At 36.2% G+C, this 19,807-nt stretch overlaps 2 long non-coding RNA genes across 16 annotated transcripts in view; one reads left to right on the forward strand and one right to left on the reverse strand.

Moving 5' to 3' along the window:
* Nucleotides 1-19,807, forward strand: part of LOC106507717 (uncharacterized) — a 171,135-nt gene that overhangs the window by 94,384 nt on the left and 56,944 nt on the right. For 10 of the 15 annotated variants that reach the window (XR_014810730.1, XR_002345872.2, XR_001303922.3 and 7 more), the window contains one exon: nucleotides 11,618-11,687. The exons of the other annotated variants lie outside the window; for them this stretch is intronic. This is a non-coding gene — a long non-coding RNA (uncharacterized LOC106507717). The remainder of the gene's footprint in view (nucleotides 1-11,617; nucleotides 11,688-19,807) is intronic. 15 annotated transcript variants of the gene reach the window in all.
* LOC106507718 (uncharacterized) lies at nucleotides 14,566-15,732 on the reverse strand. The gene is made up of 2 exons (XR_002345871.2): nucleotides 15,649-15,732; nucleotides 14,566-14,687 (listed from the first exon to the last, which is right to left on the reverse strand). It is a non-coding gene; the product is annotated as an uncharacterized LOC106507718 (long non-coding RNA).

A 19,807-nucleotide genomic window follows, 5' to 3' on the forward strand; every position in this document is an offset into this window, starting at 1 on the left:
GGTTATCTCATTGTTTTAATTTGCATTTCCCTGATGACATATGATGTGAAGCATCTTTTCATATGCTCATTTGCCTTCTCTATGTCTTCTTTGGTGAGGTATCTGTTCAAGACTCTTATTTTTAAACAGACTTTTGTTTTCTTATTGTCGAATTTCAAATGTACTTTGTTTATTTTGGCTAAAAGTTCTTTGTCAGATGTATCTTTTGGAAACATTTTCTCTCAGTCTGTGATTTGTCTTGCTGTTCTTTTGATAGTGTCTTTCACAGGTCAGAGGCTTTAAATTTTAATGAACACCAATTTATCAAATCTTTCTTTTATGGATTATGCCTCTGGTATTATATCTAAAAACTCACCACTCAAACCCAAAGTAACTTTGATATTCTCATATGGTACCTTCTGGGAGTTGCACAGTTTTGCATTTTACAGTTAGATCTATGATCCATTTTAAGTTAATTTTTGTGGGGAGTATAAGGTCTGTATTAGATACACTTTGTTTGTATGCATATGTATGGTTTTAGATTTAAATTTAAATTAATTAAAATTAAGTAAGATTAGAAACTTAGTATCTTAGTTGTACTAACTGTATTTCAAGTACGGTAGCCACATGTGTCTAATCTCTATCCTATTGGTTAGTGTGGGTCTGGAAGGCTTGCAGTTGAAATCTTCCAGGCTTCCCACCTCTCCTCAAGAATCAGACCACTCACAGCATCATTTGTTCAGATTTATAGCTGTCTTTTTAGAATCTGTAAACACTTTGACATAAAGATCTTACTTACGCAGCTTCTCCATGGAAGAAATTGATTTCAGCTTATCTCTAAGTGGCTTTGGCTTCTTTACTGTTGTTCCAACCAGGTCTGCTATCAGCCTTAGCAGTCCATGTAGACTTCTTTCTTATATCTTTCATAGTTTACTTACCAACATATGAGTGTTACATAGCTTCCATTAAAAACACATTCTCAATCCACATTGCTCCCTGCAGTGTGCCACAAGAATCCTGTTTCTTCTAGTGTTTCATAATTTTAGATAGTAAACTATCCATGTAACAAACACAAAATACTTTTTTATTTATCACAACATAACAAAGCATAAAGACAGATACTGTATAATCAAAGTATAGTAATACATAATAATATATACAGATTTGGGTTGGGATCTTTGTTTTCCAGATATTTATCTAATTCTACAACATATTAATGTGACCATTTTTTTTTTTTTCTTTTTAGGGCCGCATCTGCGGCATATGGAAGCTCCCTGGCTAGGGGTTGGATCAGAGCTACAGCTGCCTACCTATGCCAGAGCCACAGCAGTGCAGGATCCGAGCCATGTCTGTGACTTAAACCACAGCTCATTGGCAACACAGGTAACTTAACCCACTAAGCGAGGACAGGGATTTCTCCCGTGTGCTCGTGGATGCTAGTCGGGCTCATTACCACTGAACCACAATTGGAACTTCCATGACCAGGTTTTGATTGGACAACAAATGCACAGAATTACCAACAATCCAAAGTTTGATTGGATAACTTATTTTTTAACATCTATTGCCCTAACTCATCAGTCTGAAATATAATTTGAAATTGAGATAGCAACTTTTTTTCAATATGTGGTCAAAAGTCATCTACTATAAAAACCATCTGAGGAGTTTTGGGAAATAGATTCCTAGGACTTCCCCACAGAAATCCTGATTTAGTAGTTATGGAGTAGAGAGCTTAGGTATTTATCTTCAATAAAGTCCAAGGAATTCTGATATACACTGAAGTCTGAGAAACTATGGGCATAATGGTTATTTTAATAACCTAAAATAATTTAGGATTTTAACACTAACTCAAAAAAACACTTGGGGTTTAAAGTATTGTGTTTGCTTTCCATGTCATGATTTGTCCCCTTATTTTATGGTTGGGTAGTCTTTTGAGGTCCCAATCACATGTGTGTAGAAATAGAGCAAGCAAAAATTAAGGCAATATAAATACCTTGTTAATTGGCATTTTAATTAGCTACATTATATGTTCTTTAGAAATAAATATTTTTAAAAGTAAATACTGGACCCATTACAGGTTATATATAGAGAAATTTAGCTAAAGCCTGGCACACTACTATATCTATATTTAGACTATACAAAGACTTCTGCTTTTTATTTTAAATTTCCTACCTGCCCATATGTTTTTGGAAAAAAAAAAAAGCTGAGGCACTTTAAAAGGTAATATTTTTTAAAAAGTTATTTTAGGAAGTGATTCGTTTAGCTTATTTTATTTGGTAAATAATGTTAAAATGAGCCATATTTCAATTGTAGCTTTAGTTATTTTAATAATCTGAATGTAATTCTATTTAGCAGTATTTACAGGTTGCTCATAATGTATATATTCTTGTTTAAATCTCATTATGTTTTTAATTGTTTTGTATTTGTCATTTCCACAGTTTTTTCCCCTGTATGTGTTAAATCTAGAGGTTTTGCCAAGTGGAAAGCCAAACAAAGTGAATGCAGTATATTAATTACAGCAAGAATAATTAATATGCACATCTGCACTGTATGCAATTATCTGTGGACTTTCATCACCACCTTGAAAATTCTGCTATGTATTTTTTAAATAGAGTCTCTTTCCCACTTTTGGGGAAATTATTTTATACTTTATTTTTCTTCTCACCTTCTACTTCACTCATACACTCACACCTCTCCATCCTCCATTCACACGGAATTCATGGGGGAAAGTAGAAAATAGTGTATTAAAACTAAATTCCTCAGGGGTTAACGAACCCAAATAGTATCCATGAGGATGCAGGTTCCATCCCTGGCCTCACTTAGTGGGTTAAGGATTCCACGTTGCTGTGAGCTGTGGTGTAGGTTGAAGATGTGGCTCATATTCTCCCTTGTTCTGGCTGTAGTATAGGCTGGCAGCTGCAGCTCCAATTTGACCCCTAGCCTGGGAACTTACATATGCTGCAGGTGTGGCCCTAAAAAGACAAAAAAAAAAAAAAAAAGCCCTAATTTCCTCATCTTCTGAATATCAAACAGACATGTGCCTACCTCCATTGTCACTAAAACTATTTTCTTATATTAGAATGCAGGCAATTTTTCTTCAATCTAAGGGCCATCCCTCTAGTTGTAAGCCAGGTCCTATACCCTTTCATCTCCTCTGGATGTGCTGCTCACGAGCAGCCCCTCTCTTGCATCTTGCCCCTGGTTCTTACTCTTAATTTCTCCTGCTTAGAGGAATGCTCTGCTTTTTCTGTCAGTGCCTGTCCCATTTATTCCTTAGATTTCACATTATATATTACCTCAGAGACCTTATATCACCCTATTTAATGAAATAGTAAAGTCTCTGCATATTTATTCTCCACCACAGCATCCCAGTTTCCTTTTTATCTGCATACATCATTGTTTACTTTGTATCTACTTGTCTTATTTTCCAGCCAGAAGCCCCACAAAAGCAGAGACCATATCTGTCCTTTTTACTTCTGTGTCATTAGCTCTGGGCAGAATGGTTGGTTCATGGTGATTTCTCACTAAGCATTTATTGAACATAGAAATAACTTCTCCCAGGTTGGTGCATTTTAATATACCATCGCATAATAATTCCTCTAGATTTGGGTAAATATTTCCAGCTTTTTGTATTGCAAACTACTTCATAGGACATTTAATATGTCCCTTTCCATATTCATATTATTACTTCCATAAGAAATATTTGTTGAAGTGGAAATGCTGGGTTATATCATTGGTATAGCCATTTTAGATTCTGACACTTGATAATTAAAATCTTAACTCTTATTAGGTTGACTCTAAATATTAGAAGAAAGTACCCATTTTGTTTAGCCCCAGTCCTTTTCTCATGGCTGCTCCTTCCTTACACAGGCAATGAAATAAGGCATTTATTTTTAGCACCAGGGGATGCTCTTCAGATTATGGATGGTGATTTGTCTTTGTTGCTTCCACCACTGTCTTTTTTGTATGAACTATTACTCAATTGCCTTATCCAGAGGATTTTTATCTTCTTCCCACCTTCCCTCCAAATGCTGGCTTTATCTTTACTTCCTGAAATGGCAGTGGACTGCTGCTACTGTGGCTGGTTTAGATGTCACTCTTCAATTGACTGCTCCCTGTCTGTATTTCCTATGCAGTGATCAACATCCTTTCTTCTTCTTTTGGCACTGGCAGTATTTGTTTAAATCATTTCTGGTGGAAAAATTTACCTGCTGCTAAGAGCTTGGGCTGAGCACCATCTACCTTGTTTTTTTTCGACCCTTTGAGAAGGACTGGGACATCACTGGTATTTTAAGTAATTTGAAAATATTTAAGTCCATGCCAAAATTACCATTGTGATACTCTTACATGTCTTCTTTCTGTTCTACATTGTTCCCTGTTTCCCTGGAATCTCTCTGCTCTCTATACAAATACCTAATCTGCTTTGAAGTCTGAGCCAAAGTCCTCTTGATTCCCCCAGGTAGACTAAAGCAGTCTTTCTCATGGATATTTTGTAATTATTATCATCAAGAGCAATTATGTTTTATTATGTTTGTCTGTTCCCAGGTCCCTTTACCTGGCAGATTCTAAGCCCTCTGAGGAGGGACCATGTGGTTAAAAACAACAAACCATGCAATCAAAGATCTGTATTTAAATCCATCCTTACTACTTTCTTGCCCTGTAAACTTGGGCAAGCCACTTAGCTTCAGCTGTTTTCCTCTATAAAAACAGAATCACTAAAAAGCAAGTCTCACGATGTTGTAAAGGATCAATGAGGTCATGTTAAGGCATTTTCATCCTCAATAAATGCTGTGGCAGCCATGAAAATGCACCTCTTTAGATAATAGGCTATGGAGCATCATTGACCATAGCCTCAGCTTCTGTCCTCTGAAACTCATCCCTGTGTTTATCCAGAGATGGAAGCTCCCACAAGCTGCTCCCAGCTGATGATGCTCCCTGCTATGTGCAGGGACACTAAGGCAGGCACATTCTTAGAAGACATGGGAACTCTCTGACTTTGTCTCCAGGACTCCCATCACCTTGCTGAACTAGCTTAGATTTTTCTGGCAGTCTAAAAAATTCTCGATCACAGTTCCTTCCTTCCCATTCTCCTTAGGAATGGTCAGATCTGTATCACAGTCTTATGGCTATTACAAATTCCTCTGGCTCATTTCCCATGTTCCCTCACAAATATGTTTCTTCTGTGTCTAATCATATCTTATTATTGGGGTTTTGGAGGACTTGGACTAGCACAATTGGTTCTCAGAGCAGTTTCAGAAAACCGCTGTGGCTGTGGAATGATGAAGATTTGATGCTGGCTCACCCATGACCTGGTGGGAAAGAGGATGCTATTCTGGTTGGTAGGTGATGCTTGCCTGGCACAAGATGGTGGCTCAGTTGCTGAAGGTTGCACCTCTGTAATCTGGAAAAATGACCCTGGAGGGGAATGCTCTGGCAGATACTATAATGTAGATGTTTGAAAGATTTGGTGGAAACAATGCCAGTAAGGCAGAGCTGGCTGGTTATTGTTAAATTGTATAGGTGCCCTGCAAAGAGATAACGACAGACTAAGGGCGATTAACGAGCAGTTCATGGCTAAGTGTGACAACCAGATGGCTTTTCTGGTACCTTATAAAGAAGACTCTTATCTTCTGTAGTGGAAAAGCAGCATATCTGAGCAGCAGCTTAAAGATATCATTGTTAGGGTTGTCAAGCTCCAGAGACTTTTGATTACTCAGCCAAGGCCCATCTGTTATGCAAAGGCCAGAGTCCTAATGGGAAAAACCTGGCATCTTAGAACATGGCTGAAACATCTTACTGATTTCCCTTGGTGATGTTGATTCCATAGACTCTCTGGGTTTTCAGAAGAGGTCTCCCTTCCCTAGTAACATCTAGCACTTTCCTATGCTGGATGATGCTAAGAAGCCTTTCCTCTACAAGCTAACCAGTACCTCTCTCAGAAACTGCCCTTACCTCCTGTCTTGCCTGCCATCGTGCTAACCAGGGTTAATCAGCTGGGAATATTGCTGGGCTTAAAGAATTACAAGAATTCATCGGTATGTATCCGCAGGAGCCAGGAGAGCACATCATGGATCAAGTGGGCCAGAATGTAAGCTGGATAAGAAAAAATTCATTGATTTGGAAGCACTTTCTTGGGACAAAGGATTAAAATCTTAAAAGGAAGCCCAGGGGAATAGGGCAAACTCTTGCTGCTAAATTGACCCTTAGAGGCCTGGAAAATTTTATGGCCAACATTCAGCAAAATGGAAATTTCATTCATTTTCCTTGAAAGATGTTGGAGGAAGGAAGAGAGTCTGATGGAATTTGGTATTCTGAGATGGTTATCTTATGTGAGAATGGAGGACCCACCAGAGGATTATGGTCCACAGAAGGAGTCTGGGACATGCCATTCACTCAGACCATCAGGACTAACCCTGTGAGGTGCCACCAAGATCACTAAGAAGTTCAGTGGTGGTTTTCCTCCTCAGTCCAGCCTGATGGACCATAGGGGAGACCTGATGGTCACAGAGCTGGGCTTAATGACATCTTTGGGATGATGGAGATGCAAATAAATAGTTAGGAGGCAGTTCTTTTATTTTTTTATTTTTTTTATTTTATTTTCCCACTGTACAGCAAGGGGGTCAGGTTATCTTTACATGTATACATTACAATTACATTTTTTCCCCCACCCTTTCTTCTGTTGCAACATGAGTATCTAGACAAAGTTCTCAATGCTATTCAGCAGGATCTCCTTAGTAAATCTATTCTAAGTTGTGTCTGATAAGCCCAAGCTCCCGATCCCTCCCACTCCCTCCCCCTCCCATCAGGCAACCACAAGTCTCTTCTCCAAGTCCATGATTTTCTTTTCTGAGGAGATGTTCATTTGTGCTGGATATTAGATTCCAGTTATAAGTGATATCATATGGTATTTGCCTTTGTCTTTCTGGCTCATTTCACTCAGTATGAGATTCTCTTGTTCCATCCATGTTGGTGCAAATGGCATTATGCCATCCTTTTTTATGGCTGAGTAGTATTCCATTGTGTATATATACCACTTCTTCCGAATCCAATCATCTGTCGATGGACATTTGGGTTGTTTCCATGTCCTGGCTATTGTGAATAGTGCTGCAATGAACATGCGGGTGCATGTGTCTCTTTTAAGTAGAGCTTTGTCCGGATAGATGCCCAAGAGTGGGATTGCAGGGTCATATGGAAGTTCTATGTATAGATTTCTAAGGTCTCTCCAAACTGTTCTCCATAGTGGCTGTACCAGTTGACATTCCCACCAGCAGTGCAGGAGGGTTCCCTTTTCTCCACAGCCCCTCCAGCACTTGTTATTTGTGGATTTATGAATGATGGCCATTCTGACTGGTGTGAGGTGATATCTCATGGTAGTTTTGATTTGCATCTCTCTTATAATCGGTGATGTTGAGTATTTTTTCATGTGTTTGTTGGCCATCTGTATATCTTCTTTGGAGAAATGTCTCTTCAGGGCTTTTGCCCATTTTTCCATTGATTGGTTGGTTTTTTTGCTGTTGGGTTGTATAAGTTGTTTATATATTCTAGAGATTAAGCCCTTGTCAGTGGCATCATTTGAAACTGTTTTCTCCCATTCTGTAAGTTGGAGGAAGTTCTAAAACACTATAAGTATCATGGCATCCCATGTAGAACATGGGCCTTCAGGGAGTCCTGGATATGATTCAGTTCACAGTGTGGCTACTGGGTTAGTGGACCAGTCAGTGGATATGTCCTAGTTACCCAATGTGTATAACTGGAATTTGATATTCTTGTCAGATGGAACAAAACCCACATTGGGTTGTTGGTCTGTGGGATAAAAACTATTATAATGGGGGTTGGAGGGAGATTAGTGGCACTATTAAAGACCCCAAAGATGCAGTTATTGTAGTCCTTATCATATTTCTATTTATTTTATCATGTTTACCATATAATATTTGTTTATTTTCTGTTTAATATTACAAAAGCTCCAACCTGAGGAGTAATGTTATACTACTGAAGACTTAACTAAATGGCAGTCATGGTTATGGTTGCTCTGACAATGTAATATCACTGTTAGAGCAGATAATTAAGGTGTTAGGTACATGATATTTAGCTAGCAGTATTTCTCCATTCCAGTTAGAAAAACAGGTCAGAAACAATTTGCATATTCCAGTTGCTACTGGGATGTGTTAACCCTCCTGTTTCTGTCATAGTGTAACCCAAAGAAATAGGAACTGCATGAACATCACACAGAATGTTAAAGAGGCCCATTACAACAATGACATTATGCTGATTGGGCAGGATGAGCAAGAGGTGGATAGAATGCTGGAGAATTTGGTAAAACACCTGTATTCTGAAGGTGGGAGATAAACTCGAGGAAGGTCAGGGATCTGCCACGTCTGTGAAATTCATGAGTATAGTGGTCAGAAGTCTATTGAGATATCTCCCCCAGAGTAAAAGATAAATTGCTGCATCTTGCATTCTTTACAACAAAAAGGGAAACATGGTACCTGGTAGATCTTTTTAGGCTTACTTGATACAGCACATTTTAACTCCTAGGAGTAATGCCTTAGTGCAATAGTGAGCGACATGGAAGGCTGCCAGCTAAAGTGGAGCTGGGATCACAGTATAGTTCTGGAGAAGTTCCAGGCTGCAGTGCTTCAGCCTGGCTGCTTGGGCCATATGATCCAGCAGACATTAAGGTGTTAGAGGTGTCAGTAGTGAGGAAGAGAGACGGTGTAGAGATTACAGCTCCTGGAATCTGGAACAAGGCAATGCCATCTGTAGTAGAGACTATACACTTTTTGAGAAATAGCTCTTGGCATGTTTCTGAGCCCTAGCAGAAACAGAATACTTGACTTTGGAGCAAACCCCAGTGACCATGCACCTGGACATGCTCATTACCAACTGGATTCCATCAGGCCTGCCAAGTCTAAGTCAGATGTACTTAGTGGCCCATTCTATGATGAAAACAGGACATTGGGATTGAACCCAAGCAGTACCAGTTGTTCAGGTGAACTGCATGAATAAGTAGTCATACACCTATGACATACACCATGATTACACCAGTGCTCCCTTCCTAGTTCACATCTCTGTGGAGGTCTCATGTGAACATCTAAAGGAGTAGGAAAGAGTCTGAATTTGGCACTTGTAGGGGTTTAATAGATCATCAGTGAATGTAAGGATTTGATCAAGCTTCTGCCTTTGTGCAGGTAAATAATTATTATTCCTGTACTATGGATCAAGAAATTGAGGCCAAGTGAATTAAATAAAATTCACTACCTGTAGCTAATAAATAAGAGGGCTGGAAAACTGATAGTCTGCCTCATGCTATAATGCACTTTCTCTTCTTTTTCATGTTTATCAGAGGATGTTATCTTCATTTTGGAAGGAGAATCAGGTTCATTATTAGAAATCAAATTATAACACAGTTAATGTTCCTCATTTAAAACATTTAAAATGCCATGCCCCATTTGCTACCCTAAAAACTGGTATCCACATATGTTGAGTCACTTTTTTTTCAATTACTTGCAAAAATGGATAGAGATTGGGAGGGGCTGTGAATTTATGCATACTAATGAAACCCTAAAATAAAATGTTTCCATGTGCAACTTCCAGTCTTGTTGGATAACTTTACTTGATTGAAAATTACTTGAGAAAGATGAAATCATAAATTACCTTAAATTTACTGAAAGCCTGTGAACTACCTATATTAGGTGTGAAGCTGATGAAGTTTCATTTTGAATGGAAATAAGCCGAGAAAACAACATGGCTAACATTTCAGATATATCTCCAGAAAGAAGGCTGACAGTATTGGCTCCACTGAGTCCAGTACTGGCAAACTGGTAACACTGAAAATAGTAGGTAGAAATTTACTATCATTATAATTGCTAAAGTTCCATTTAGCACTCACAGTTCCACTGGTCCCACTCTTCTATTGTGCATATTCACTCTGGCTTTTTCTGCTACTACTGATTCATTCACTCATTTATTCCTTCATGCAAAAAACTTTTAGCTTCCTATAGGCACTGTACTCTTGTGGAAGTGTTTCTGTCTGCATTAGTGGTAGATAATATTAAAGTGTGATATAGCAACATTTGGCAGATAAAGAAAATGAAACAAAGAGAGGTTTAGGGACTTCAGTGTCACACAGCTAGTGGATGAAAGATTTGACATTCATAACAGGGAGTATGGTTCTAGAGCCCATGAATTGAGCAGCTATGTTGTTTCTCACCAAGTTCATAGTGTTCTATCACTTGCCACTTCTCTGGTTTCAGGTATCACAGGTATATTTCTGAGGGAAACATATACAGAATTCCACCAGGGAAGTAAAACAGAAGGGCAAAAAGAGGGAGGTCTTTGGAAGCCTGTCACATATTTTTGTGGGCTTATGGCAGCTTATCTTGGGCCTCAGAACACGGCTTATTATTATTATTTTTTTGTTTCTTTTCTCATTAAGCATTTGGAAAAGATATATGTGGCTGAGTCAACTGTTGTAGAATTGGGTATTCTAGATATAATGAAAAATATTGAAGATACCTTTATATGTGACAGTAGTTCTAATACAATTTAAGTGACTATGTAGATAGATAAGGTTATACTGATGTGCAGCAAGGTTATTTTGGAAAAAGGTGTAAATATAATGCAATTGCATTTGTAAGACTTTCTTATTACCCATAAAATATGGGTAATCATAAGGTCAGTTAGAATTCCTCAGGAGCATAAATACAATATATCTCAGCTATATGTTCAGCAGTAAAGTGGGCAAATTTCCTAATACTCGAAGAACATGATGGATGAAGTTGACTTTGTAGAATTACCTGATAATACTTTAGTATGATTTTGGAAATGTGTGCTCTGTCTCCTTAAGGTCACCAGATTTTATCAAAACAGTCTTTTTTAGATATGTGATTTGTGTTGATGGATATGTGGTCTTATTATTAGAAATTAGAATCCTCAACTAATTGAATTGAAATTAGTTCATGAGATTGAAAATAACGAGAAACTTTTCTTTCTTTTGAAAAGCAGGAGTAACTACATAGCCCAAACCAGCAAGAAGCTTTTACTGTTTTCTAATCACTATGTTGAGTGTGCTTGTAACCTTATAACATCCTTTGAAATTAATTCAATAGAGTTTATGAAAATAAAAAATAAAAAGTCTGTCACAATTTGGACATCCTGGACTGGGAAAATCTTATGATTATTTCCAACTGGTCCTGGGGTTTTGTTTCCCAGTTGTGTCATTCACACCCATCTGCTACATGGCACTGTGACAGCTAACTCTCATTGGTGCCCTGATTTGCTTTGCTGAACAGGGGTTTCAATTCAATGTTCACATCAAGTTTTCCACTGAGCTCTGATCTATTCAATTACAACTTTTATTTATTTTATACTAAATAACAAAACACTTATGTCAATTCATAATTTGGTACACCCACAAAACCACTTTTTCTTTAAAAAAACTTTTATTTACTTATTCAATCATTTACAAAAGCAATGAAGAGAGTTCCCATACACCTTCTTTCCAATATTCTCCATTATTATCATCTTACTGTAGAAGGGTCTTTGACACAATGAATGAACCAATACTGATACATCAGAACTAACTGAAGTCTATGCTTTTTCAGATTTACTTACATTTTACTACTATCTTTTTCTTTTCTAGAATCCTTACATTTATTTGTCATATATCCTTGGATTCCACTTGGCTGTGACTTTCTCAGAGCGCTGGTCAGGTATTTTGTAGACTTATAAAGAATGTGCCTGATGAATTATGAGAAGGACTACAGAGGTTAAGTGCCATTTTCATATTATATCTAGGATACATACTTTCAATATGATTTATCATTGTCGATGTTCTCCTTGATCACCTGGATGAGGTAGTATTGGATAACCTCCCCATCTCTGTATTCTTTGGAAAAGAGTCATAATAAGAAATTCACACTTCAGAAAGGGAGAGTTATCTTCTACCTCTTTGAAGACAAAGTGTTTACATAATTCATTTGGAAATCTTCTGCATGGGAGATTTGTCTGTTTTCTCTCTTTTACTTATTCAATCATATATTCATCAGTTTGGACTCATGAACATTTATTTTATATTTGGCGCTATAATCCAGTACTATCTTATTTATTTTGTTGCTCAGTTGTGCCAGTTTGGGCCATTGGAATCGTTTCAGCTGGCTCCTGTGTTCCTTTGACATACCTCCTTCATTGTGTGTTTTTAGCACTTTCTTCTTTTTCAGTACAGTACACTTTAGTTTCATCTCATGTATTTCCTGCCCAGTTCTAGAATCAGCAGTTTCTCCAAGTGACTCTGGTTCCTTTTAATGTAGAGTGGTGTTAGAAACCAAGATCTGGGTACTAGTAATACGCATTGCTGCTGGGTGTCAGCCCTTTCAGCTGATAGAGTAACATGTTCTCTTCCTCTCTCCACACACACAGTTAGATATTCAAAGTGATGTCCCCACCTCTAATCCATTACAACATGAATCATTCTAGCTTTTTCTTGCATGTCTATAACTTCCTATGCCAACAGTGAAAAACCTGGCTCCCACCATACACCATCCACTCAATTTCAGTATATATGTATGTGTGGTGATTTTAGGATTATTTTTAAAAAATTCATCGTAGTATAGTTGATTTATAATGTGTTAGTTTCTGATATACAGTAAAGTAACTTAGTAAAATATACATATATACATAGGCATATGTATATATATATATATATATATATATATATACTTTTACATTATGGTTTATTACAGGATATTGAATATAGTTTTCTGTGCTGTATAGTAGGACCTTGCTGTTTATCTATTTTATATATAGCAGTTTATGTAGTATATCTGCTTATCTCAAACTCCCAATTTATGTCCCTCTTCTTGCCTTTTGTTAACCATGTTTGTTTTCTATGTAATTCTGTTGCTGTTTTGTAAAAGTTCATTTGTATCATATTTTGCATTCTACATATAAGTGATATCATACAGTATTTGTCTTTCTCTGTCAATTTATGACCTAGGGTATATTTCCTATGCACAATTCCTTTTGCTTTTAGTCTTAAAATGGCCACTCATTTCTAGCTAGATCCTTATGCCATCATTTTCCCCTTACTTTCTTCAGTGAGATTATTTCTGTATTCATCCTTTATCCCCTGACTTCGTAAATTTTTTTTAAATTTTCTGTGCTATAAAGTTCTATGGGTTTTATACATGCAAAGTATCATATATCCTTCATTATAGTATACAGAATATTTTCCTTGCTGTAAAAATTCACACCTATTCAACTGTCCTCCATCCCACAAGACTGCCTTTATTTATTTATTTATTTTGCTTTTTAGGGCCACACCTGTGGCATATGGAAGTTCCCAGACTACGCCACAACTACAGCAACATGGGATCCAAGCCATGTTTGCAACCTACACCACAACTCATGGCAACGCCAGATCCTTAACCCACTGAGCAAGGCCAGGGATTGAACCATTGTCCTCATGGACACTAGTCGGGTTCATAACCCACTGAGTCCCAATGGGAAATCCGAGACTACTTTTCAAATTATACTTTTCTGTATCCAACTGTTATTTTTCTCTTGAAGTACTTTGCATATAAAACTGATCTAGTTCTCAATTTCTCTTATTTTATAGTTGGTAGTATAAAGGTTTGTGTGTGTGTTTGTGTAAATGTGTGCATGTATCACTCTTCACTTCCTTGTTGTTTAATTCTGTAGAAATATATATTCATGTGAAAACCAACCACCTTTGGCATCCAGGGTTACACTAATGAGAAACTAAAAAGATGCTTATGTAACCAGACTAACCTCTTATTTTGTATTCTTTGTATTTTAATGCCATAGGGTATATTATGGAAATTAGGTATAGAAATGTACCATGCCATTTGATTAATATTTATTAAAGCCTTGCAAATTTAGAGAAATCAATGACCCTATATTGCCTAATAGTTAGTGCTAGATGGTTGTTAGTTAAAAATTTATGTAGCTGAAAGAACAAAGCTTATTGGTTTATACAGATACTTAGATCACATTTCTTTATATTCTAATTTAGCTTTACAAATTTGAAATTTGAGTGTCATTCATTTTTTGCACTCTTCTTTTTTTTTTTTTTTTTTTTTACTGACACCAGGAAAATATGTTTGTTTACAGTAGAACAAATGCAGTTTCCTTGAAACATTTTAAAAACATGCAAAAGTTCATATTTTATAATGATATTAGGGTTTCTTTAGGTAGGAGTTCTGCAATTCAGAGGATCCATATGTGACACAAACAGTGAACAATTGGGAACACTAGCTGATAATGATATGATCATTTTTGGCAGTCTCTTTATGTATTTCTGGCAGAAGTGTAGTGATACATTAGTCATTTTCACAGAGAAGATATTGGTCCATGCCAGTCTCTTATTTGGGGTGCCATCTGCACCTTTTTTGTCAGTAAATTAAAAAAGAAAATATATCCATTGATGTGTACTATTTCTGTTTTTTTAATCATTGTTTGAAGCAAACTATACCATTCTTAGAATATAACAAATACTATACGTAACTGAAATTGTACCTGGGTATTAACTAGAATACCAATCTCAAAAAAATTTTAACACTTTAATTTAATTTAAATCATTCACAGTTTATTATTTCTGGAGCTCTTGGTTAAACATAAGAGGAGAGAGTTCTGCTTTTTGCTTCATTGATCATGCTGTAACTCACTTGACCTCATTGTTTTGGTTCCGTCACCTATAAATATAGTAATAAGGACACGTGGTATTTGAAAAGATGTGATATAATTCTGTTAAGGTTAACAATTAATGTAAACTTAGAGGTTGGTAATAACATGATGGAGGTAGGGCTTTCAGTTTGCCGACTTGCTTTAACTATGTCTAGGTTAATAAAGTAAATTATACAGCGCTTATAAACTCTTTAAAGAGAGGGATAATACTTTACGCATGCTTTGAACATAGTAAACAATAGATATTTGTTGTGCTGAACTGAAGCACAGATGGACTTGATAGAATGACTTAAGAGAAGCTTCTGAGATGGTCAGGGAGATGAGTTGACAGACATGCATTAGTGTAAAATATGGTTTAAAAGAATGGCCTCTCACCATTGCTATTTTTCAGGGATAAGAAACTATTACTGACTCTCCAATTAATGTGATACATTTTGTGGTTTTGCTAAATCAGCCAGAGATCATAACAAAAGGGGTTGTTCAGAATAATGAGTGTCGTTTAAGTGATTACACAAATATAGTCAAATATACTGGTAACTAAAAAGAAACGAATGATAACTAAAATCTGTTGAAAGCTTGCTTTGCAAAGGGATGTTAAACGTATTACCTTTTATTTCATTTAATCCCTAGACAGCCATTTGAAATAAATACAATCCTTATTTCCATTTGTCAATAGATAAACCAAGTCCTGATATGATTATCCACCTTTCAGTGAATAGATTTAAAAGATATATATCTTATTTATAACAGGTGCTTGAGTATAAATGTAGCTTACTAATGCAGATAAATAGCCTTATTTTATTGCCCAAATCTGCCTGTGAAAGACCAGATATTTTGCCAGTGATTAAAAATAGATGAAATATTGAGAAATGGTAATATCTGTTTAGCTAACTACAATGGACAAAACAGCTTTGATATTTTAGGTGATAGCAGTATGGCGTTTTAAATCTTGTGTTGAGAATCTAGTACCTTATGCAGAGCAAATCTTCTGGTTGCTTGTGATTTCTCTAGTATCTCAGGTAGCCAGCTTCCATCTCCAGTGCCTAGAAGAAACTATTGCTGAAGAAATGTTAGATTTGGTTGTCTGCAAACTTGGAGAGTAATTGTTTCTCTAGACACCTGCATAAGCAGCCGTACTTATAGGCTGTTCAAGTAACATCCTCAGAACATTCTGAGTTTGGTATGAACCCTCACAATGGATTAATTCTGGTGCATACTGTACATTCATTTTGGTATACTTGGCTCAGTAGATGGAAAAACATATTGCTGGGTAGGCCCTTGACCAATAGTTTTTTCTTCTATTCAGTTGAATACAAAGTTATTGGGTTATCTACTGAAGGCAGATTAGTTTCCAAAAAATAAAATATAACAAGATAAAACAAAAATGGGTGAATAGAAGCAAAAAAAATTATATTTAACTCCTTTCCAAAACTTTATATTTTAAATTTATGTTCCTAAATTGGATGGGTTCAGTAATACCATGAAATACTAGAAACAGTTTCTCCAACTCAATTTTATTTGGGCTCAGAAAGAGTCTAAGAATTTGAGAAGTTGGAGAAGGTCGGATCAAAGGATAAGTGTTAGTAACCCCTGTTCCTAATTCTGAAAATGGAGTTTGTATGAGTAAATAAGGCTCTGTGTCTTCCAAATTAGACTGGGTCCTGGGTAATTTAACTTGAGTAATAGCAAATATTTCCTGTGTAATTATATTTCTATTAGAGACAGATAGGTGATACATATGGATATAACTATATAGATATACTATATATCTAACTCTAGCTAAAACCCAGATGGCTCTGCCTGACTTAGACATGTATCCCTGAGGGCTTACCTCTTGTTAAGTCAGAGGCAGGTATTAGCAATAATTATACCTTCCAAAATATCCTGGTACTTTCCTCACCAGTGATGTGATAAATAGTTGCTATGGCTCTAAAAGTTACTCCTTCATTCTGGCATGGCCTCTCTCCCAAGTGGATTTCCTGCTGTTTAGAATCATGTACATGTGTACAACTAGGGATTCTTTACATGCACTTCCTCTTCATCTACTAAAAATGAGAGTTAAACCTGAGAGTAGTTACCATCTTTCCTGGAATCCAAAGCCACAACAATTAGCATGGCTATTAGATAAGTTTATAATAGTAATGAAAATCACCTGTACTCAACATGAACTATGTTATAAGCCTAACATATAATGTGTACTCCTAACTCTTTATGAGATACTATTCTATAATTATATACATCGTGCAAACACTCAGGTTTCTTAAAAGTTACTTGTTTGAATTTTAAAATCTTCCACTGATAATTTCTCAAAATTACCTTATAGTAAGCACGAGAAGTAATAAGCAATGTTTCTTCCTAACATTATAAGCACACATACATCTAAAAATGCACTACCTTGTAATCAAGGGTAATTCTAAATTCCTCTTGTTGGTAGATAAATTCATTTCCTATTTAATGTTCAGTAACCCCTGCAAAATTTCCCTGTAGCTCTGGAGAAAGGCAATACCTTTTCACTGTGATTCTCAAGTTAGGAATGCGTTTCGAAGAAAAGTTCATAGGAGATAGCTGTTTAATTATCAAGTTGAAGAAATAAGGCATTCCTGTTGTGAAAAAGCCTGTGTCATTTCTTATGTTTATCTGTCTTTTCAAATATTTATGCCATTCAGTTTATTTACCCATTATTTTGGCTCTTGAACTAGATTTCCCCCATCACAAATTTCTTCAATCCTGATGTGTAACTGGCTTGCATGAAAACACAAGTAGAAAGTATTGAGCTTTCAGAAGGACAAGCATTCCTAGGAGAACTCACTTTGATGTTTTGACAATTTTTTATTCCCGAGAGGAAAATTAAGTAGAAGGAGGATAGAAAGAACAAAAAAATTAATGAAGTCAAACAAGGCTTCATACTGAGGTATATTTTCTAAGTACATAATCCTTCAGGTAATATTTTCCAAACATATTTCATCATTACCTAAATCCATAATGGAAACCTTATAAGATTCTATATGCAAGTTCAACTTAAATGATGATACTTTTATTCAACTTAAAGTATGTAACGTTTGGCTGTTGCATGAGAATAATTTTATTTTTTTTCTTTTTTCTTTTTTCTTTTTTTTCTTTTTTTTTCTTTTTTATTTTCCCACTGTACAGCAAAGGGGTCAGAAGAGACTTGTGAGAATAATTTTAGAGTAGAATGCCATTTGAAAAAATTCAAAGGACAAATAAAAATCTTATTCTAGACTTTTGAAGATCCCAAACCAAAAATGCTCAGTCAAGATGATTTACTTTTGGAATTAGTAGAGTATCAAACTTGTTATCAATAAAACTTTTTAAGTACCATGTGATATCATTATTGACTAAACTGTAATCAAACCATGAAAATATTTTCTTCAACTTCGCACCGTGGCACAGTGTGTTAATGATCCTACTTGCCTCTGTGGAGGCATCCTTTGATCCCTGGCCTGGTGCAGTGAGTTAAGGATCCGGCATTTCTGCAGCTGTGGTGTAGGGTCACAACTCTGGCTGGGATTTGATCCATGACCCGGGAACTTCAACATGCCACAGGGGCAGCTGAAAAAGACAAAAAAAGTTTTTTTTTTCCCTATGGTCTATGCATTTCATACATTCTTTATCTGGTTTTTCAAGACTGAGGCTAGTTGTTTTTAATTTATATAGTTTGAATTTTTCAGTGATTTATATTTCTAACACTTTTATTGAAACACAGAGGGCTTTGTCAGTGCATACAAACGTAAGTCAAAATAAATGATGTTGGAAAGTAGAAATCTTTGGTACATTGAGTAATGATGATGAATACCAGCTTATAAAAATTCATGCTGCATTTTGTGTAACTATTTTATAGCTAGAAGCTTGAGAATTTGAGTACCTACACAGTGGGGGAGTACAAATGAACACCTACGTAGATGTCTGCTCTAAGAACAGAACAACCAACACGCTCTATGATAGAGAGAAGCAAAGTGAAGTACCCATTATAAGTGGTGCTTAACTTTATTAAGCCAAGAGAACACCATTACTGAAAGTCTGTATCTGACAAAAGCAAATTACTTCGTTGTAATCATGTTCATGAGCTGTCTTGTGGCTGCCAGGCCAGCCCTGCCATTCATCTAGTTGAAGCAGTAGCCTTGAAAATGTTAATTTGATGTTACAGCCTGATCAATACTGAAGAACCTTTCATTTTGTTTCCACCATTTTCTTTGAAATTTTGTCACGTTTTTATAGGAACAGCCATAGAATGGTGACAATGTCGAAAGGTCAGCCTGCTCCACCAATTCCTTTGAAATCCTTTGAAACTGTGTAGTCATCTACATGAAAATCTAGTGATTACCTATTTGGGAGATATTTCTGAAATATCAATGAAAAACAGACTTGTCCCTCAGATCGTAAGAATCTGTTTCCTGAGAGTGTCTGTTCTTTTAACTGAAAACATTATGTAATGTATTTAGGGGAAGTCCTATTGGTGATATTCTGATAGGACCATGCCTAGCTCTAATGCTTCATCCTCTTCCACAACTAAAATTCTTTAATTTGAAATCCATTCCTGGACTTACGTCTCAGATATGCAACCAGCTCGGGAGAGTTGACATGTTAGGCTGCTTTTGCCATCATTTTTAAGTGTAAATGGGTTTAGTAGATCTTTCTTTGACAGCACTTTAGACAGGACCCCAGAGGAGATGCATTTAGAGAAAGGATAACTACCTCAGAGACATGTAAAACAGACTAAGAGGGGAAGGATTAAAGTTCTAAAACAAAGAATAATGTAAACTTCTACCCATGATTTTCTGTCATTTTAGTACTGTACAACAATATCTTTAGTTAGAAAGCAATGACAGAAACTGTTATTGATACATTGTTTTATTGTAATCCACAGTACCTAAAAAACTACTGACATACTGTGTCTTCTACTTTGGGGATATGGGGAAGTTTTTAAAAATCTCAGTGAATGGCTTACAGAAAAGGAAAAAAAAAGTTCATATATTATATGTAATTTCTCTTTTATTTCCCTTGTTGGATTGACCTCCACATGAGTGTTTTGGAAATTACTATGAATGAAGTAGTATTGTTACCAAAAGAAAAACTGAGGAGTATCAATTGCTTTTTTGAGTTCCTGGGA

Source organism: Sus scrofa, chromosome 7 (genome assembly GCF_054392235.1).
Source record: "Sus scrofa isolate SSC_HxYL_T2T_F1_AM1 chromosome 7, Sscrofa_HxYL_maternal_Yorkshire_Landrace_v2.0, whole genome shotgun sequence".
In the NCBI taxonomy this organism is placed as follows: domain Eukaryota; kingdom Metazoa; phylum Chordata; class Mammalia; order Artiodactyla; family Suidae; genus Sus; species Sus scrofa.